The sequence below is a fragment of the Oryctolagus cuniculus genome, chromosome 1 (assembly GCF_964237555.1).
Source record: "Oryctolagus cuniculus chromosome 1, mOryCun1.1, whole genome shotgun sequence".
NCBI classification, from domain to species: domain Eukaryota; kingdom Metazoa; phylum Chordata; class Mammalia; order Lagomorpha; family Leporidae; genus Oryctolagus; species Oryctolagus cuniculus.
Window position 1 is genome coordinate 225,259,749 of NC_091432.1, and position 21,311 is coordinate 225,281,059.

The following is a 21,311-nucleotide window of genomic DNA, read 5'->3' on the forward strand; positions in this document are numbered from 1 at the left end:
CCACTGGGGGCCCCGTGGGTGCAGATAGGGGCTCCTGGGGAGGGAGCAGGCCCCCTCAATTGTCTACCGCATGTGGCCTTTGCTTCTTCCCATCTCACTCCAGGGAGAAGGGGTCTTCGGGAGGGAGGTCGGGTCATCAAAGGAGACCCTTGGCAGCAAGGCGGAGGTCCTCTGAGGCGAGGATCCAGGGCCAGCGGCACTTGCTGATGCCTGCATCCACCGGGGACAGAACCGAGCGTGCCCAGAAGGAAGGGGAATGGGACGCTTCTAGGTGCCCATGTGAGGCCAACTGGACTCTGAAAGGCGGGCTGGGTGGGATACGTCCTGACTGGCTAGGACATACATTCCAGCTAGGACAGTCTCTAGTTCTTCAGAGACGCAGGTTCAGGGGTCCCGCCCCCTTGTCGGAGAGGAGTTGCTGGGTTGCAAATGATCTGGCAGATAATTCCAGGGCATGCGTGTGCTGGGGCGTGTAATCAAAGCACCCAGAGCCAAACAGCCGGCCTTCTGCCTTTCTCCCCGCCTCTCTCCCCGCCAGCCCTGTAGCGGGCCACAGGCAGCCTCAGGCAACAGCAGAGCACGCAGCACGAAGGTGTGAACCTCCCTGGGGTGTGGACACCTTGCTTCAGCTGAGAAAGTGGAACTGGGCAGAGTTTGCCAAGCCAGGAAGGAGGCGCACTGTGACACAGGACATTGGGCAATGGAGTGGGGCCCAGGACTCAGGCATGGAGGACCCGGTGGTACACTGCTCCTGGGGTGACCTCAGAGAGCTCCAGAACCCTTCCTGTGGCTTGGCCTTGTCACGGTAACGCGTACCTTAGGAGGCGAGGATGAGGAGGTGAGAATGGAAGTCAGTAACACAGGCGCAGCCCAGGGCATGGCATGGGGCACTTGAGAAATGGTTCCCGTGATCACTGGGGTTGTACAAAGAGGTGGGAGGAGGAAGGGCTGGGCTGGGATTCCCCAGGCCTTGTGGCTTCCCTGGCTCCGACTCAACGGAAAAACCAGGAAGCGAGTGTGGGGCTCTTGGCTTCTCTTGCTGTGATGCCAGCCCCTGGCAGTTACTGCCTTTGTGTTGGAGCCGTGCTCGGCTGCACACAAGGCTGCTGCCTGCACCCAGGCCGGGCATGCCCATCTCGGTTATCCGGTCGAGGGTGTGAATCTTCCCAAACTGAGGTCACAGAGCCACTGCAAGAGGGACGCCTGGGACCCACACTTGCACGAGGATGGCTGGGAGGTTGTCCCCTGCCCAGCTCTCCTAAAGGACTCTCAGATGCATGTGACATGCTGCTGAACTAGACAAATATTTCATTGTTTAAGAGAGACTTTGCCGGGACTGGCATTGTGGCAATAGAGGGCAAAGCCACTGCCTGCGATGCCGGCAGCTCTTACGGGTGCCTGTTCATGTCCTGGCTGCTCCCCTTCCCATCCAGCTCCCTGCTAATGGACTGAGAAAAGTGGCAAAAGATGGCCCAAGTATTTGGGTCCCTGCCACCACTTGATGACGCTCCTGGCTCTGGGCTTAGGGCTGGCCAAACCCTGGCCTCTGAGGCCATTTGGGGAACTGAAGGAGGATCTCTTTCTCTCCCTCTCTTTCAAATAAATAAATAAATAAATAAATCTTCAAAAAAGAAAGACCTTGCACTCATCTCTCTGACCAATAGGTCGCCTGCAACACCCCTCAGAACATTCGTTTATGGGGAACCCACAGCACCTGCTCTTGCACTGGGTCACTACATCGTCCCCACCACCCCAGGAAGAGGCAACTAATTGTGTCCATTTCACAGACGAGGAAACTGAGTCTTGGATAGGTTAAGTCGCTTGCCCAAAGTTACAGGGCGGGAAAAACAGCAGGAGGTCCAACCAGGCCTTCTGACTCCCACGCGCCTGCCTGATGCCCTTGGCCTCTCGGCTTGTTCCATGCTGAATGAGGCTGGGGTCTTTCTTCTTTATTCTCTTTGATGGGTCCAGCCGCCTTGCACATCCTCCCTGCTTTTGCGGGGAGCTCATATCACCATCTGAGGTCATCGCGTGCTGACGTCCGGCACCCACGTCTGAAATCCTCTCCAGCGGGCGCGGGTCCAGCGTTGCCCGCGACCCAGCCCAGTCTTGGCCCACCCTAGGCTCCCTCACGTCGTCCCTCCGCGCTCTGGGGCTCAGTTTCCTCCTGTGCAAGCCGGGGCGCTGGATGCCAGGCTGCGCGGAGCAGCGCAGGGCGGTGCACAGCGACACGCAGGCACTGGCCCGCCGCGAGCCCGGAGCCAGAGTCGCCGTCCGCGCCGCTGCCCACGGGAGGGGCCGGCGCTCCTCCCCCAACCCCGCCCCGAGGGCGGCCCCCGGCCGCTCGCGCCGCAGCGCCCCCGCCCCGACGCCCGGAACCAGCTGAGCACAGCTGGACCCAGCAGCCGCCGTCGCCAGCGCCGCAGCCGCAGGTAGGGGCACCCGGGGGTCGCGGGCTGATCTGAGTGCTTCCCTGCGCGCCCGGCCTGGGGGGCCGCCGCTGAGGAAGGGGCTTCCTCGCTCGCCTGGCCCGTCTCGCCGGGGACCGAGGAGAGTGGGTCGGGGGTGTGGCAAGAGGAGAGGGGCCTAGGTGCCGAAGGAGGCCCCCTGAGGCCGCCTTGACCCCGCCCCCACGGGTGCGCGGAGTGGGCCCGGGTCAGCCTGCACGCAGCGTGTCCGCCCCGGCAGGCGGCTCGGGGCGCTGCCTGCGCTGGGAGCTTCCCCGCGGGACACCTTTCCCGCCCCCTCCGGGGATGAGCAGCCGTGGGCTCCTTCCTCTTTGTGGGCCCGGCGCTGTGGAGAGTGCCTCCCGGTGCCGCCCGCGGTCTGCGAGCGCCCGCCGCCTCCTCCCGGCCCCGCGCTGCGCATTCCCTTCCCTGACTCACGCGGAAACTTCTTTCCGAGCTCTAGTCCGAGATTGCAACCTCCCTCCCCCCTGGGCGCCCAGCTCTGCCCGCTCGCCCGCCCCCACATGAGGACAGCCGCTTCCCCCTGGTGCAGGGCAGGCTGCTCTTCTGGGCTGCCCAGGTGGGCGGCCCCCATCTTTGGGAGGCTGGGACTGGGTCTGGGGGCGGACAGGAGACCTTGGCTTCCTTTGTAGCCCCTCCTCTGTCCATCGCGGCCTCACACCCTCGCGGGAGCTAGGGGTCTTTAAAATCCCCCAGAACACAGTCTGGCTGTCCTAGGGAGTCAAGCGGGCTTTGAGAAGGCGGGGCCTTTGGGGAGGCGCCCCAGGCTTCAGTTTGGCCTCGGGGACTCTATGCACACTTAATCCTGCACGTCCTGTTCTCCCAGGGCTGCAGTGCTGACCGGGCCACAGGACCTGGTGCTGCTGGGCAGTGATAGTGACCACAGCTTACCGGAGTCCACCACACCCGCCTTGCGCAGCTGAACTACTCTAGGGCCTGAGAGCCGGACGGGGCCCGGTTCCAGTCTGCACTGTACCCACTCTTCCTTAATGGGATTTTTGAGTCTGTCTGGGGTGTTGCATTGGCTGCAGGACCAAGCCCCGCCCCGCCCCCAAACAGACACCCGGGTGTGCTGGTTGGTGCTGGCTAGTGTCTCTCCTAGCATAGTAAGGGCCTGGAGCGCAGGGGAAGGTGGGAGGGGGCCGTGGGCACCCATCGCCTTTGAACTGCCTTTCCCTTTCTGGGGCCTCGCTATTTATAAATGCCAGGGAAATTGTAAACAGCTGGGGCAGCTTTTGTTGGCCCGTGGGTGAGTTACACAGCAGCAAAGGTTTCCCTCTGAATCAGGGAAGGGAACTTCACTCTAGAATTTTCCATAGTCTTCTCATGATGGACTGACATGACCCAGGGAAGCAGGAGCTGCAGGTTTGCCTCTCGTGGCATTTCCCTCCCTGCTGTGTTCTGTGCCTTGGCCCATGAGGGACCCAAGAGTCCTGGAGGAGCAAAAAGCTCTGTCGTCAAGACACTTCCCATTGAAAGTGATTGACACAACTGTGGCAGACTAGTGCTGTCAGGCTGAGCCAGGCCCTCGAAATGAGCAACAGTTTACCAGGAGGAAAAGGGACTGGGGAAAGAGTCACCCTGACAACAGGAACGGCATGTGCAAAGGCACTGAGGTTTTCTGAGCCATCCAGGGGGCCAGACTGGACAGTGGTGGGAGCTGAAGCTGTAAATAAACAAGGAACTGGGTTGCAAACTAAGTGTCTGAAGACAAGGAGAACCTGAGAAAGGCTGTTGACCAAAGCAGTGACAATGACAAAGGAGACAAACTCTCCTTCCCTCTCGGCTGATGTAGGGGATGGATCGGCAGGGGCAGAACTGGAGGCAGAGGCCCGAGGAGGTTGTTGCCTGGTCCAAGTGAAAGAGAGGGCAGATCTGACCCGGAGCAGTGGCGGATCCGGAAGCCCCGCTGAGGGTCTCGTTTCCAGCCGCTTGTGCATTTCATCTAAAAGCAGACAAGAGCTTATAGCTACTGGATACAGCTGCTGAGTTGTTTTGAGTTTTTCAGTGGTGTCATTTTTGCCCCATTTCTTTTGTATTAGGTTGTTTGTTTGTTTTTTTTTTTTTTTTTTTTTTTTTTTTTTTTTTTTTTTGACAGGCAGAGTGGACAGTGAGAGAGAGAGACAGAGAAAGGTCTTCCTTTTGCCGTTGGTTCACCCTCCAATGGCCACCGCGGCCGGTGCACTGTGGCCGGCGCACCGCGCTGATCCGATGGCAGGAGCCAGGTGCTTCTCCTGGTCTCCCATGGGGTACAGGGCCCAAGGACTTGGGCCATCCTCCACTGCACTCCCTGGCCACAGCAGAGAGCTGGCCTGGAAGAGGGGCAACCGGGACTAGAACCCAGTGTGCCGGTGCCGCAAGGCGGAGAATTAGCCTATTGAAAAAAACAAACAAACAAACAAATCGTTAAAGTTTCCAAGACTGGGAAGAGTATAGAGGCGCCCCTCAGCCCCCCAAACTCTTACCCCACTGTGAAGAGCGGCGTGCACTTCCATCCCCCGTTTCAGCCAGGGCCGTGGGCTGAATGCCTGCCCGCTCCTTGGCCACCCAGGGCCGGTAGGGCCGCTTCTCTCTAGGCATGAGGGGAGGGGAGGTCTCCCGTGGCAGGTTATCAGGTCACAGGGAGCCTTCCTGCTTGGCTTTGTAGTTCTTTACTGAGGCGCTGGTCTCTGGTTTTTTTCGGGAAAGCTTCGATCGCCTCTGTCCGAGTCTCTGAGTGTGTGGACAGCTGGGCCTCTGTGTCTGCAGCTTCTGCGTCTGCAGCTTCTGCGTCTGCAGATGCAGCCAGAAGTACACATGTTTTAAAAATGGCATCCGTGCTGAACGTAGGCAGCCTGTTCTCGTCATTACGCCCAAGCAGAGCCGGGCGACGGCTATTTGCGTGGTGCTCACTTCGTGTTAGGTACTCTAAGTGATCTGGGGATGACTTCAGCTCGGCCGCAGGATGTGTGCAGGTTCTGTGCACATACTCTGCTACTTTGTGGAAGGGACCTGAGCATCCCGTATCTGCAGGCAGTGGGGACCGGCACTATGCTTATCAGAGGCCGCAGGTGTGAGAGAAGTCAGGGGCACTGACTTAGGGGTAGAGCCCATGTCTTGGCTCTTCTGTGTCTGCCTCCGCAAATCCCTGTCTCACTCCCTTTCGACAGATGAGAAAGTGGAGGCGTAGAGAGGCCACATGACTCGCTGCGGGTTGTGTGGCTCTTAGGTGATGGTGTCGGGATTCCAGACGTCAGACCACAGAGCTGCAGCTGTTGATAAATGCACTAAGTTTCCCGTAGAGTGCGCTGGCCCTGATGTGCTGAGCAGGGGGTGGGGGGTGGGGCGGAGTTTTGCTGTGGCTGGTAGGAGCAAGGGGGGCTCAGCTCTGCAGCAGGGAGGCTGGGAGGGGTCTCCCAGGGCTGTGCCTGAACTCAAACTTCACAATGCATGGGACCCTACTTTGTAGAGCAGGCGACCCTGTGTTCGGGAAATCAAGGCTCCAGGACACAGGACTTGAGGAGCGAGGTCATTTGATGAGTTGGGAGCCCAGCCAGCGTCCTCCCTTCTTTTCACCGTTGGAGCCCATGCTCTGGAAATCTAACCTCTTCCCCCGTGGTTATTCCTGGAAAAAATGCCAGCAGATGCAGGGAAAAGCAGGTCCCGGGGGTTATGCATTTTTTGGGGGGAGTGTAGAGGGGGAAGAGGCCGGGGTTTGGGCAGCAGGGAGATGCTAAGTAAAAATATCTCCTGCCTTTCAACTGAGTGAGCCTGTGTCATATTTCAGCCTCATGTGGTTTGTGAAGTTGGAGACCACAGGCAGGCTGGGTTCCTGCCGTCGGCCGGCTTCCCCTCCCCCAGCCCTCTGCTGCCATGCGCCTGCTGTCCCTGCCCCGCCTGGGACCACATCAGCAATGTGAGGATATGGCAGAGAAGAGCTGTGGGTGTGCTGGGCAAGGCTGGGCAGCCGAGGGCCTGGCTGCAGCCCTGGCCTTGCCGCTGACACAGGGCTGCGAGACTCGGGCTCATGTATTCTGCACCATGGGCAGGCAGCGTGGTGACAGCCTTGCCCACTTCTGATGGCCTCCGAGTCAGAGGCCTTTGTGCTCAGCCCACGCGTGGATCTGCTTGCCTGCCACACAGAGCCAGCTCACAGCAGACATCCGTGTTCAAGCTGAGCTCCTGTTCTTGGATTTCGTCTTTTCGGACCGAATGGATTGCCCTGTTTTGCAGACCGGGTTGTTGTGGCCTAGGATTCGTTAAGTGTGCTGTCCCCTATTCTACATTGTCACAAGCAGTGACAATGGCTGCTGTGTGCATCACACACACTGTGGGCTTCCCTTTCACTTTCACTGTCTTTTTTTTTTTAACTTTTATTTATTTTCATCAACTCGAAAGGCAGAGCGAGAGAGATTTTTCATCTTCTGGTTGGCTCCCCAAATGGCCACCACAGCCAGGGCTGGCCCACACCAAAGCCAGGAGCTCCATCCCAGCCTTCCACAAGGGTGACAGAGACCCACACACTTGGGCCGTCTTCCACTGCCTGCCCGGGTGCATGACCAGGGAGCTGGATCAGAAGTGGAAGTGCTGGAGCTAGAACTGGCACTCTCGGCCGGCGCCGCGGCTCACTAGGCTAATCCTCCACATTGCTGCACCAGCACACCGGGTTCTAGTCCCGGTCGGGGCACCGGATTCTGTCCCGGTTGTCCTTCTTCCAGGCCAGCTCTCTGCTGTGGCCAGGGAGTGCAGTGGAGGATGGCCTAAGTCCTTGGGCCCTGCACCCCATGGGAGACCAAGAGAAGCACCTGGCTCCTGGCTTCGGATCAGCACGGTGCACCGGCCGCGGCAGCCATTGGAGGGTGAACCAACGGCACAAGGAAGACCTTTCTCTGTGTCTCTCTCTTTCACTGTCCACTCTTCCTGTCAAAAAAAAAAAAAAAAAAAAAGAAGAAGAAGAAGAAGAAGAAGAAGAACTGGCACTCTGATGTGGGCTGCGGGCGTCTGGAGCAGTCGCCTAACCCGCTGAGCCACAACACCTGCCCCTCGCTGCCTTTTCCATCATTTAGCAGCCCTGTGCTGGGGGAGATGTTGACTCTGTTTTATGCACGAGGAATCAGGCTGAGCCTGGAGATGAGCCTCTGCACCTCCTGCATTCAATCCAGACATTAAGAGATGAGACCAGCTTTCTTCCTGGTCTATAAAGTATCCCTGAAACCCATTCTTCCCCAGAGGGATCCAGAAAGGCTGGAGCTGCAGAGCCTCGCAGGGAGCTCGGTGAAGGGGCCGTGCCAGTGGGAAGGGTGAGCTGCTTAAGCAAACAGTCTGGTTGTTTTCCAGTCGCAACAAGGACCGTCATCTGGGGCTGCCTTACTGACCAGCCAGGGATCGTGCCATGCACTTGAGCGTGCCTGGTGGGGCGTGGCTCTTGGTTTCCTGCTGCAGCAGCTGTGGCTGGGCTGGCCTCTTGATGGCTACTCAGTAAACACAAGGGAAGTCTTTGGGAGTGGCTGCTGGTATGGGTGGCACGTGTGCTTTCTTCGCCTCTCCTCTGCACTCCCCTTCCCCCTCCCCTGTATTATATTAAATGCTTATAATAGAAAGTAAAAAAAAAGAATAAAGTCTAAAAAACCAAAATCAACCTGCAATTCTGCTGACCTGAGATAACCATGCTAACTTTTGGATTCATTTCCTTCCTGATGTTTTTCAATCTATTTTTATTTTTACCATTCCGTGGATAATTTTCTATTCTGGCTTTTTGCTTTTCTTCAATGTTATAACATAAATACTGGCTTGTGTTTTTAAGAATTCTTTTAAAATGTATTTTCTAAAGCAGTTAAGTTTTTTAAAGATTTTATTAGAGAGAGCCGTACATACAGAGAGAGCTGCCATGCACTGGTTCACTCTCTCAAATGCCTGCAATGGCCAGGGCTAAGTGGGAAGGCAGGAATTCAGGTCTCCCGTGTGGGTGGCAGAGACCCAGATACTTCAGTCGTCATCACTGCCTCTCGGGGTGCGCATTAGCAGGAAGCTGGAATCAGGAGCAGAGCTGGGACTTGAACCCAAGCACCCTGATATGGGATGTGGGCATCCCAGCCTGATGTGTTAACCACGAAGCTAAATGCCTGATCCTATTAAAAGAGTGTTTTTTTTAAAGATTTATTTATTTATTTGAATGGCAGAGTTACATAGAGAGGCAGAGAGAGAGAGAGAGAGAGAGTTCTATCCATTGGTTCACCTGCCAATGGCCCAGGGCTGGGCCTGGCTGAAGTCAGGGCCAGGAGTTTCTTCCGGGTCTCCTATGTGGGTATGGGGGCCCAAACACGTGGGCCACCTTCCACTGCGTTCCCAGGCCATAACAGAGAGCTGGATTGGAAGTAGAGCAGCTGGGACCCATATGGGATGCCGGCACTACAGACAGTAGCTTAGCCTCCTTTGCCACAGCACTGGTCCCTTAAAAGAGTTTTTGAATGCATATTTACTCTAGTTAAACTTTTTCACTCCAATCACACAAAGAATGAAAGAAGTGAAATAATGCATTTTATTTGTAAAAAATAAGTTCCACTTTTTAAATGATGGCAGCGATCCATGCTGACATGACTTTTTATCACTCTATTCTGTCTTTGGTTTGCATATACCATATTCTCTTACTCTTGTCTTATTAAAGTTGCAAAACTGCAGTGAACATCCTAGTGCATAGTTTTTGCTCTTCCTTCATTTTTTTCTCTAGAGGAGAGCCCTGGATTTCCAGGTCAAAAAATGATACGTTTAATAGCTTTTCCTGAAACTGGTCATCAAAAGTCCAGCTGTCCCGTCCCAGGGTGCAGGGGCCATTTCCCTGCAACATTGAACTTCGTTCCTTCGTTCTGCAAGTACTTTTGCACAGTTCAACAGTAAAGGATGAGGAATTAAGATCCCAGGCTGAAGACCAGAGAGCACTTGGAGTTTCTGCTTTGTCCTTGCCCTAAGACCATGAGCCGGTCCCCTGGCCGAGCTTCCCTTTAACTCATGTGTGCTAGGCAAGTGTAAGCACGCAGGTCTGCATCTCCTCTGATATAAACTGCCCCTGGGGAGGCCAGAGCTGGTAAAGCTGGTAAAGACACCACCTGTGATGCCGGCATCCCATATGGGTGCCGGTTCACAACCCAGCTGCTCTACTTCTAATCCAGCTGTCTGCTAATGCACCTAAAAAAGCAGCAGAGGATGGCCCAAGGAGTTGGATCCCTGGAGATCGGAAGAAGCTCCTGGCTTCAGCCTGGCCTAGTGCCAGCTGTTACAGCCATTTGGGAAGTGAATCAGTGGATGGAAGCTCTCTCTCGCTGTCTCTTCCTCTCTTTGTAACCCTGCCTTTCAAATAAATAAATAAATAAATCTTTAAAACAAAACAAAAAAACAAACCCCCCCCCCCAATTAAAACCCCAAAACCTGCTCTGGGAAGTGAGCAGGCAGGGACAGATCCTTGGCGTGTTCAGACTCCTAGAGGGCCTGGCCTGTGTGCTTGGCTTTCTGCTCTTCAGGGCAGGAAGTGGTAGACCAGTTGAACTGTATCATTCAGGAACAGGCTGCTTTTGTGTGCTAGCTTGGAGCCCTGTGGCTCTCACACTCCAGTGGTCTTTTTTAAAAGGCCCTACAATTCGTGTTTGCAGACACTTCCGCTTTCATCTTGAATGGTGTGGGGAATGCACTAGGTCTCCTCTGCCCTTAGGGGTGCCATTTTTAGCCAAGACAACAAGGTGCCAGTTCAGTTTGCATTTCAGATAAATACTTTTGGCAAGAAGCCTTGGCTTCTCTCTCTCTCTCTCTCTCTTTTCATATTTATTTATTTATTTGAAGAGGCAGAGAGAGAGATAGAGAGGTCTTCCATCTGCTGGTTCATTCCCCAAATGGCCATAACGGGCAGAGCTTGGCTGATCCAAAGCCAGGAGCCTGGAGCTTCTTCCCAGTCTCCCACATGGGTGCAGGAGCCCAAGCACTTGGGCCTTCTTCCACTGCTTTCCCTGTCCATAGCAGAGAGCTGGATTGGAAGTGAAGCAGCCAGGACTCGAACCGGCGCCCATATGGGGTGCTGGCAGTGCAGGTGGTGGTTTTACCTGCTACGCCACAGTGCCAGCCCCACCTTAGCTTCTCTTAAGGCCCCAGTTTCTCCATCTGTAAAGTGGGCTGCATCCTCTGCATCCCTACCAGCCCACAGTGCAGGGTGAAGTGGCCTCAAAAGGGTGCGTGGCTGCTGGCCCTGCCAGGTCGCACCTTTGCCTCCAACAGCACTTGACTTTGTGTTTGCAGCCCCAGAGTATCTCTAATGACCCTTGGAACCTGATCTGAGGTCATTTCCACTGACTGCCTCCTCACCCCAAAACACAGTGTCCAGGCTCTGACTTTTCTAGCTGGGCCCCAGAAATTGCCTGGCCACCACCTCATTTTACAACCAGGAATTCTCATGCCCAAAAAGGCAAATGACTTTCCCAAAGTGGACAGCAAGCCCTCTCGTTGCCACGCCACCACTTGTGAGCTTTCTGAAGTACTCCTTGGAAGATTCTCTCTATTACTAACCCAAGGCCTGGGAAGGTGAAGCAACTAGGCTTCAGTCATGCCCAACTTAAGCTGGCCGTGTGGTCTTAGATACGTCATTTCCCTCTCTAACCTGTTCCCCCTTCCATGAAATGGGAAGTGACATGTTTGATTTCAACCGCATGGCTGGTCACTGTCTGCTAGTTGTGTCTCCTGGAGTCGAGTGTTTTGTGAGGGTGCTGGTGTGGGCGTGTAAGAGCAGGGCTTTAGCACCGTGATGTCACGAGAGACGCCTCCATCCCTTTGTCTCCTTGGACAAAGGCTGTGTGAGCGATGTCACAGTCGGCCAGAAAAGAGGACCTAGAGCGTCTCAAACCCACTGAGCACCAGATCACCCAGAGGGGTTTGTGAAGATGCAGATTCTGGTTCAATAGGACCTGGGTCTCTGCATTTTTTTAAAGATTTATTTATTTGTTTGAAAGGCAGAGTGATGGGGGGGAGAGAGAGAGAGAGAGAGAAGAGAGAGAGTCTTCCATCTTCTGGTCCATTCCCCAAATGGCCACAGTGGCTGTTGCTGATCCAGTCCAAAGCCAGAAGCCTGGAACTCCATCCAGGTCTCCCACTTGGGTTGAAGGGGCCCAAGTACCTGGGCCATCTTCTGCTGCTTTCCCAGGCACATTAGCAGGGAGCCGGGTCTGAAGCTGAGCAACTGGGACTTATGTGAACTGGTTTTCTGGTATGAGATGCTGGCATTGCAGGTGGTAGCTTAATCCACCGAGCCACAATGCCAGTCCAAGTCTCTGAATTTTTAAAAATTTTTATTCATTTGAATGTAGAGCTACAGACAGAGAGAGGGACAGAGAGAAAAATCTATCCATCTGCTGGTTCACTCCCCAAATGGCCACAATAGCCAGAGCTGGGCTGATCTGAAGCCAGGAGCTTCTTCGTGGTCTCCTACAGGGGTGTAGGGGCCCCAAGCACTTGGGCCATCTTATACTGCTTTCCCAGGCCGTAGCAGAGAGCAGATTAGTAGAAGAGCAGCTGGGACTTGAACTGGCACCCATATGGGATGCCGGTGCTGCAGGCAGAGGCTTAGCCTACTATGCTATAGCACCAACCCCTAGTCTGCATTTTTAACGAACTTCCCAGGTGCTGCTGGTGGTGCTGGCCCAGGGATCTCTAATCTCTAATTAAGAAGTGAGGGACTTAAGAAGTAAGTCCTCTGTAAGGGTTAAAGGTCAGTAAAAGCAGTGGGAGTCAGGCTAGAGCCGTCTTCCAATGTCTTATCTTCGAGGTTCTCCTGCCTTTATTTTAAGTTGTGTTCCCTTTGCTCTTCCCATGCTGGGTCAGGCTGTCTCGTCCACAGCGCTGAGCGCCTGGAATGTGAACAGTTCTTGAAACACTGTGCTGCCTGACTGCGGAGCGAGGTAGGGCTCTTTAGACGTGACTCAGTAGAAAGCCATCCGTCCAAAGGGGAGCCATGCAGACGAGGGCTGGAGCACTTGGCTTTGGTGGGCACTTCTACCAGAAGCTTTTGTACTTAAGATTATAAACACGATTCTCTGTGGGTCTGCAGGCTGCAGACTGCATCCCCTTGTCTGTTTTTAATATGCCTCTGAGCTAAGATGGGTTTTAAATTTTAAAGAGTATTATTTAAAAAAAAAGAAAAACCAAGCAGACAAGGAAGGATCTGGAACAGTGAGGACAGGTGGCCTACAAAGTCTGAGATGCCTCCTGTCTGGCCCTTTTTTGAGATAGAGAGAGATTTATTTACTTGTTTGAGAGCAGAGTTATAGACAGAGGGAGGGAGAGACAGAAAGAAAGGTCTTCCATCTGCTGGTTCCCTCCCCAAATGGCTGCAATGGCTGGAGCTGGGCTGATCTGAAACCAGGAGCCAGGAGCTTCTTCTTGGTCTCCCATATGGAGACTGCTTTCCCAGGCCATAGCGGAGAGCTGGTTCAGAAGTGGAGCAGCAGGGACTCGAACCGGTGCCCATGTGGGATGCCGGCGCCATAGGTGGAGGATTAACCTACTGCACCACAGTGCTGGCCCCACTGTCTGGTCCTTTCTAGAAAACATTTATTGACCCCTGATCTTGATTGACCAAAGCTTTAAGTTTTTTCCCCAGTGAGCGAGAGGTCTGGCCTCACAGCCTGAGCATTACTGAGACCAAGGCCTAGGGGAGGCAGCCTGACTCGGGGGGAAGGTGCATGCGTCTTAGCTGTGTGACCGTTGGCATGTTGCTGCTCCTCTCTGAACTTGGGTCCTTGCTTCAAAAAACAGGAACGATGATACCTGCCTGGCAAAGTTATTGTGAGGATGAGGCAGTGCCTGTAGCATTTAGCACTTGGCAGGGGCACAGAAAATGCTAAGCAGTTATTGGAGGCGGCTCTTAGACCCATTAAGGGGTCTCTGAACACCAAGTTTCGAAGACCTCCCACTGTGCTGGGCACAAAGAGAAAACCCTGCTGCAGGCTCCGTCGATTCTGCCCAGGGCAGAAAGCTGCTGTTGCGTCGCCTGGACAGGTGGGTGTGCTGGAAGCTCGCACGCCTTCTCTAGCGGCAAGCTCTCTACCCCAAGACTGGCCTTTCGGCGGGGGGACAGCTCTGGTAGGAGGCACCACTGCTCCGCCACGTCCCTGAGGATATCACTCAGCAGACAGGAAGTGAGCAAGAGCGCTGGGCTGGGACCCGGAGTGCTGGAAGGAAACCGGTCTCTGGCTGCATCTGGGGTGCGTGGGCAGGGGACTGGACGCAGTGGAGTGTGGGCCTCATTTTGAAGCTGCTGCGGCTTTCAGATCTGGAGGACAGACTGGTGGGGAGTTAGCTGGGGCTAATTCTGAACCCAAAGTTTGGCAACTCTGGGGCCTCCAGTGTCCCCATCTGGGGAAGTGTGCAATGCTTGTCTTGCCCATAGATGGCAGCATCTGTTCTCTTGGTGGGCTGTGTGTGTGTGTGTGTGTGTGTTACACACTTCGCATGCAGGTGATCTAGTACACCGGTCCTTCTTTTGGTGAATCTTTTTTTTTTTTTTTTTTAAGATATTTATTTATCTGAAAGGCAGAGAGACACAGAGAGAGAGAAGGAGAGACACAAGAGAGAACTTTTTTCATTGGTTCACTCTCCAAATGCCCACAGCAACCAAGGCTGGGCCAGGCTGAAGCCAGGAGCCCGGAACTCCACCTGAATCTCCCACACAGGTGGCAGGAATCAATCCAAGGACTTGAGCCATCCTCTGCTGCTTTCCCAGGTACATTAGCAGGGAGCTGGATGGGAAGCAGAGCAGCTGGGACTCAAACCCAGGCACCCCGATACGTGATGCGGGCATCCCTGGCAGCACTTCATGCACAATGCCCGCCCCTTGGGGAATCGTGAGTGGGAGAGGCCCCAGCCCAGGCTCTCAGGCCCTGAGTCTGCGGGGGAGGCTGACTTGGCATAGACCATTACGATACCGTGTGACAGGGAAGGTCGGGGGCCTAGGGGGCACAGAGGAGAGTCCGTGTGGAGGTGACACAGGGGACTCAGGATCAGAGGGCAATTGCAGCTGGCTGGAGCCCGGCTCGTAGGTGGGAGACAGGAAGTGTGGGGAACTGAGACTGTTGGGGCCCCTGGCAGCAGAACATGAAGTTTGGACGTTGAGAAGTTTGTTGAGGATCTTGGGCTTTGTCGGGGGCCGCTGGGGAGTCTGAGAGGGGAGTGATGTGTGGGCTTGCCCTAAGGAGCCCGCATCCCAGTGGGGAGCGAGAGGAAACAGCGACCGGGACTTTGCAGTGGCCTCCTAGTGGGTCGCCTGCTTCCTCTCACCTCCTTTGTAGTCAGGGTGGGGAAGAGGGTGTCTTTAGGAGCCCTCAGGAGTTGACCTGGCAGGACCTGGTGATGCGTGGGACATGAGAATGACAGTGGCAGGTGGGGGAAGGGGTACAGTGAGGAGGACTATGTCCTGGCCCATAGTGTGGGTCGGTGGATGGTGGTGCTGCTGGCTGAGATGGGGAGCAATGGGGCAGAGCAGTTGCATCTGCACCCAAAGGTGGCCCCTCAAGTGAGCCTGAGGACGTGGCTTGGGCGGCATGGAGGGCAGGGGGCTGGATTGGAAAGGGGGGAAGTCATCAGTCCATTGTGGAAGTAACAAGACCCAGCTCTGCTTTGACCCATCCCTGGGAACCATGACGCTTCTGAGGGGTCTTCAAGAAAGACCTTGGCCTTTGTCCCCAGATGAACTCCTGCCCTTTGACCTCTCCATTTTTGGGTGCCACGACTCCAGATCCGCTGCTGTGCACTGCAGCAGTCACGGGGCAGAGGTCACCAGGAACCTCTGGGCCATTTGCTGGCAGCCTGCACACAGTGCTCATTTGTGTCTGTGATCCCAGACCCTCCACTGCCCTCCGGAATTTGGGGTCTTGGACTCTCCTGCAGCCTTGGAGAAGCTGGCTTGGGCGGAGACGCGTTCCAGTCTGGATCTGGACAAGGGCCAACTTGCTCAGCTGCAGATCTGCTGTAGATGCCCCACGTGTGGATGACTGGGTCGCTGGGGGGTGAGGAAGGGTACAGACCTGGAGGTCTAAAAGGCAGGGGCTGGAAGGCCGAGCTGTGGGATGCCGCTCTGTATGTGGCAGCCCACTGGTCCTGCTGTTTGCCAGGCCAAAGCCCCCGAGGTGAAGAGGACAGAGCCCTTGCCTGCAGGCTCACAGCGCGCAGGAGGAGGGAGACCCATCACCCGACACTGATGGCGCAGGCGAGCTCAGTCTAATGAGCGATGGAACTAGAGTAGTTCAGAGCTTGGGCACACAGCAGGGAAGGCGGCGCGTCAACACCTTGGGTCCCCAATGGCTCGGGCCCAGGAGTAGAAGGATACTTCATAGAAGGAATATTTATAGAAAAAATACTTAGGAATTTGACCATTAATAATCAGAGTAAACATGTAAAACCCTTTGCCATTTTTTGGATAGACCTATTTATTTGGGGACTGGCATCGTGGCATGGTGGGTAAAGCTACCGCCTGTGACGCCGGCATCCTATACGGGTGCTGGTTTGTGTCCCAGCTTCTCTGCTTCTAATCTGGCTCCCTGCTACTGGCCTGGGAAAAGCAGCAGAAAATGGTCTACCTGCTTGGGTCCCTGCTACCCACATGAGAGACCCAGTACAAGCTCCTGACTCCTGGCTTTGGCCTGGCCCAGCCCTGGCTGTTGTGGCCATCTGGGGAGTGAACCAGTGGATGGAAAATTTCTCTCTCTCTCTCTGTCTTTCCCTCTCTTTCTTTGTTCCTCTGCCTTTCAAATAAATACATAAATAAGTCATTAAAAATAAGTCTTTTTAAAAAATATGTATTTTTTAAAGAAAGACTTATTTATTTATTTGAAAGGTGGAGATACAGAAAGAAAGAGAGAAATCTTCCATCTGCTGATTCACTCCCCAGATGGCCATATGGCTGGAGCTGGGTCAGGCCAAAGCCAGAAACCCAGAGCTCCATCCAGGACTCCCATGTGGGTGCAGGGATCCAAACACTTAGGCCTCTTCTGCTGCTTTTCCAGGCCGTTAGCAGAGAGGAAGAGCAGAAGTGGTGCCACTGGAACTCGAACTGGTGCTCACATGGGATGCCGGCACTGCAGATGATGGCTTAACACACTGTACCACCACGCCAGCCCCGTGTGCACGTGCTTTATCTCATTTAATCCTCACAGTGCCTGGATGACGTGGGTTCGAGTAGTTTCCCCCTTAAACAGAGAAGGAAGCAGACTGGGAGAAGTGAGTGAGTTTGTTTAAATTACCCAGTTAAGGGAGGGGCTCCAGAGTCCTGAACCGCAGCCCTGGGGTTGACTGTAAGCTGCACTCAGCCATGCAGTGGGCTGCCTTACAGGCTAGTGGCGTTTTAGGTTGGATTCATAGAGGCATGGTGTCTAGAATGATGGAGGTGATTGGCATGCTTGCCCTGGCCTGGGTGGCCTTGTCTGAATGTCTGATTTTGGGTCCTGTGCTGTCAGTGGGGTCAGGGTTCGTCTGGAGCAGACCAGGGAAGGGGCTGTGGGAAGCAGAGGCCCTGATGTCAGGAACAGCTGGAGAAAAGGGAGTTCACAGCTCGTGGAGGACGTGAGAGGCCTTGGATCACCGGCTTCTGGACCCTGAGAAGCCACCAGGAAGCGGAGGGTCAGAGGGCAGAGCCCGGGCCAGCAGGTACAAGGCACAAAGGGAGGGAGAAGCGAACACACCCTAGGGGGAATTCTGTTACCAGCCCTGGTGGGAGGTGAGGGCCCCATTGCTGGAGACATGCAAGTGGGGCTTGTGTGACCCCTGCTGGTTGGGGCAGGAGTTGAACCGAATGACCTGTAACCCTCCCCCACCTCCTACTTGCACTGAGAGGCCTGGGCCTTTTGTTTGCAGCTGGTACAGAGTACTCCCTTGGTCCCAGTGCCTCCCCAGGGAGCAGCTGGTCTCACGGCTCAGCCCTGTGAGGTAGGTACCGCATCCCAGGCACACACTGCTCTCCTTGGCCCAGCCCTGGCTGCCCAGGGGACTCTAGAGGGGACTCCAACTGTGGTAGCCGTCTCCTCCCCACCCCTGCACCGGGAGCCACAGTAGGTTTCTAGGGGAGTCCCTGAGGTTCTCTTGATAAGGCTCAGAGCACCTTTCTGTCTGTTACCTCATTTGCTTTTCACTCTTGAGAGGGTGGCCAGGTGAGGCCAGGACCCCTGGCTGTCACCCCAGCTGTGCTGTTGTCACCGTGTGACTTTGGTGGTGGTGGTGGGGGTTGCCAGCCCTCCCAAGCCTCTGGATAAATGCAGATTCCCCACGAGGAGCAGGTGCAGGATTTCTCCCTGGAGGCTTTGGAGAGGGGAGAAAAGCTAAGGCGTGGCTGCCAAGTCCCCAGAGGTCTTGTTGACTGTAGGAGGAGCACCTGAGAAGGGTGAGTCATGGGGAAGGTGGCTGAGTCATAGCCCCCAGGGACAGCTGGTGGGGTGGGGCCCCTGACTATCAGATTCACAGGTGACCTGCTCCAGGAGGCTGGGAGATCCGGTTCATAGCACAGCGCAGGCCTCAGTTTCTCTATCTGTAAGACGGGTGCATTTGTCTTCCCAGCCCCAGTTAGATGGTTGCCGTGAGACCCCAACGAGCTCGTAGATGCAGAAGGGCTTAGTGGGCTGAGAAACAGGAAGGCGCCTACCAGGGGGCATCCCCAGCTCCCAGGAACAGAAGTGGATGTCTAATAGCAGTCGTGCAAAGACTGGAAAACTCCCCTCTGGCTTATGACGTCACTCCGGGTTGCCGAAAGGAGAAGGGGTGGTGGGTACACAGTATGTCCTTGTCTCCGGAGGCTCAGCTGGCTTTTAGGTGGTGGCCCGAGCCGGCCATGGTTGGAGCTGTTCCTCTTTCCCAGAGGGCCTTTGGTGGTCTCCAGGCGCTTGTCCTCAGGCTTGCTGGGCCCAGACAGGGGACTTGTCCCACATCCGCTGCTGTGGAGAGCGCTGCTGGCCTCCTAGGAGGGGCTGTGGGCCGAGTCTGGGTTCCAGTAGCCTCTGTTTGTCAGCAAACAGGGTTAGGCTCTGTGGATGCTTTCCGTAACAGTGACACAGGGACCTGGTCATCTGCTTGCCCCACTTCTGCAGGCCAGGCAGGGCGAGGCTGAGTGCCCATCTGCCCGGAGGTTGCCTGTGTATCCCCTTCACTCCACTGCCCCCTGCAGTGAGCCTGCCTCACACCACAGCCATGACCTTGGGTTCCACTGGGGAGGCACCGGTGATCAGATCGGGGCTGTTGCCCTGGGCACCCACTCCCAGAAACTCCCTCCTCTTTGCTCTGCTCTGTTTGGTTTATTTCCTACCCACCCTGACCTTAATCTGGGCTTGGTTTTGATTTCTAAAATGTTTACTTTTCATTTTATCTGGAAGACAGAGAGACAGAGAGGGGAAAACAGGGAGCTGGTTCACCCCCGACATAACCACAACAGCTGGGGATGGGCCAGGCTGAAGACAAGAGCCTGGGACTCCATCTGGGTCTCCCATATGAGTGACAGGACTTGAGCTATTATCTGTTGCCTCCCAGAGTGTGCATGCGCAGGCAGCTGGGATTGGAAGCCAAGCTGGGACTTGAACCCAAGCACTTTCGATATAGCATGAAGGTGTCCCAAGCGGAGTCTGAACCCTTATGCCAAATGCCTTCCCCAGGGCTCTGTGTTTCTTCTTCAGATATTCACCAGGATTCTGACAGTCTTCCTGTCTTGAGTGACAGATATAGGTTCATTCATTCATTCGGCAGATCCATTGTCAAGTGCCCTCAACTGGGCACTGGAGAATCGGCAAAGAGCAGGACTTTCCCCATTCCTCATGGGTTGTGTGCTCTGACAGCTGGTCATCATACACGGCACACGTAATCCTGCCTTCGGTTAGGGAGGAAACCATGAGCGATGGGAGCGTGTGGGATTAGGTGGGGGCGGGGCTCTTGCAGGGACCTAAAGCAGCAGGCAGCTGGGTGAGCAGGAAGGGGAGGGCCTGGGCACAGCCCTGGGCCAGGACAGTGTGGGGAGCCGGTGAAGGGCTGAGAGGAGGCAGGGAGGCCAGCGGGTGGGGACCAGGGACAACTAGGGCGGACAGGTCAGTGAGTGGATTTTGTGCCTGGCCACTGGGAGCATGGGAAGTCTCTGGGCCTAGGAGAGATGTGCAGCGTCCCTGAAGGGCCACCCCAGGGAGCCCCGAGGGTGCAGTTTTTGGTTCTTCCACACTGCGGTGTCCTGGTGCTGTGCTTTCCTGCAAGGCGTGGCTTGGGCACTTTCCCAGGCTTCTCTCGCTCTGTGCATTGCTTCATTTTCCCTGCGGCCCCTTGCTGGGCTTCTGCACCGGCTAGGGCAGGTGGGGCAGATGCTGCCCCGCCCACGCAGGTGGTGGCCTGGGGACCCGGGAGGGCTTCTGCTCCCAGTGAGAAAGGGGCGTTGGGCGCTCCAGGCGAGTGGGCCTCGTGTGCAAAAGCTTGGCCACACGGAGCAGCCTGCTGTGCCTGGAGCCGAGAGGACAGAGGATGGGACAGAGGCAGGCAGTGGCAGAACACGGCAGGGAGAGCAGGGTTGGGAAAGGCTTTGAGTGCCGGGTCTCCATTCTCTGGGAGCCTCGGAGCCACGGACGGGTCTTGAGCTGAGGAGCACCCTGACCGATGGGATTTCGGAGCAACCAGTTGGTGCCAGGCGGAGGGGTCGACTCTGGAAGTGGTTGGAGAATCATGCTTGACAGTGAAGCCTTGTCACCTGACCCCCACCCAAACCTCCCGCAGCCACACACCCACAGCAAAATCCTCTGTGCTCCTTTCTGTCCTGTGGCCGTGTTCAGTAACTCCCCTGTTGGCAGGTCAGCCTGAGCTGGAGTCAGGACTGCATCTCTGTAGCCCCGGGGCGTGGCTCAAGGCTGTGCCCAGAGGCCGGCAGGGCTGAGCCTGAAGCAACACCCTGGCCTTGACTTTCTGCGTGCCCCTCCACAAACCTTGTGACACCCGTCTGCCTCAGTTTTCTTGTCTGTGAAATGGGGGTAATAGTAGGGTTGTTGAGGATTCAATGATGGGGAAGTAAAGTCCTCAGGGTGTACAATGGTCGGTAGATTTTATTTGAAAGGCAGAGTTACAGAGAGGCAGAGAGAGAAAGAGAGAGAGAGAGAGAGAGAGAGAGAGGTCTTCCATCCGCTGGTTCACTTCCCAAATGGCCACAACAGCTGGAGCTGCACAGATCCCAAGCCAGGAGCTTCTTCCAGGTCTCTCATGCAGGTGCAGGGGCCCAAGGACTTGGGTCATCCTCTATTGCTTTCCCAGGCCACAGCAGAGAGCTGGATTGGAAGTGGAGTACCTAGGACTCAAACCGACGCCCATATGTGATGCCGGCACTGTAATGGCGGCTTTACCCGCTATGCCACAGCGCCGGCCCCAGGGCGTCCTTCTCCTGGGCCATAAATCTGAAATCAGGACTAGAAACCCCAGCAGCCCCAAAGGAGGCCTCAGTGGGATGCCGAGGAGCCTGGAAGTGGCGTTACCACTGGTGCCTGGCACAGGGGTGGGGCACGGAGGGCTACACAGGGTCTTGTTTTTCTTGTTATCCCTGGCACCAGCACAAGGCTGGTACAACATGCTGGGCTGGGCTCCTGAAAATACTGAACAAACAACAGCAACAGAATCGCAAAGAGATCACAGGCCTTAGGCGTCACCCACCAGCACCTTCGTTTTATGGCCTAGGGATCCGGGGTCCAGGGAGGATCAATCAAATGCTGATAATTTAAAAAAAATCCCAAGCTGCCCAGGGAAAGAGTGACATTGGGGTGGGCATTAGGGGACACAGGTCTCACCTAGGCAACCCAGAGTCACCCTGGCTAGACGGGCCCCAAGGGCATTGTGTCT

At 55.5% G+C, this 21,311-nt stretch overlaps 1 protein-coding gene across 5 annotated transcripts in view; it reads left to right on the forward strand.

The window, feature by feature from the left end:
* Positions 1-2,300: 2,300 nt before the first annotated feature.
* Positions 2,301-21,311, forward strand: part of GSN (gelsolin) — a 58,228-nt gene continuing 39,217 nt past the window's right edge. Inside the window, exons 1-2 of one of the 5 annotated variants that reach the window (XM_070056248.1) lie at positions 2,380-2,432; positions 17,328-17,399. The gene's annotated coding sequence lies outside the window, so the exon portion shown is untranslated. Of the gene's footprint in view, positions 2,433-13,998; positions 14,203-17,327; positions 17,400-21,311 lie in introns of those variants that run through there. The other 4 variants (XM_008273374.4, XM_070056233.1, XM_070056239.1 and 1 more) reach the window with 4 other exon arrangements.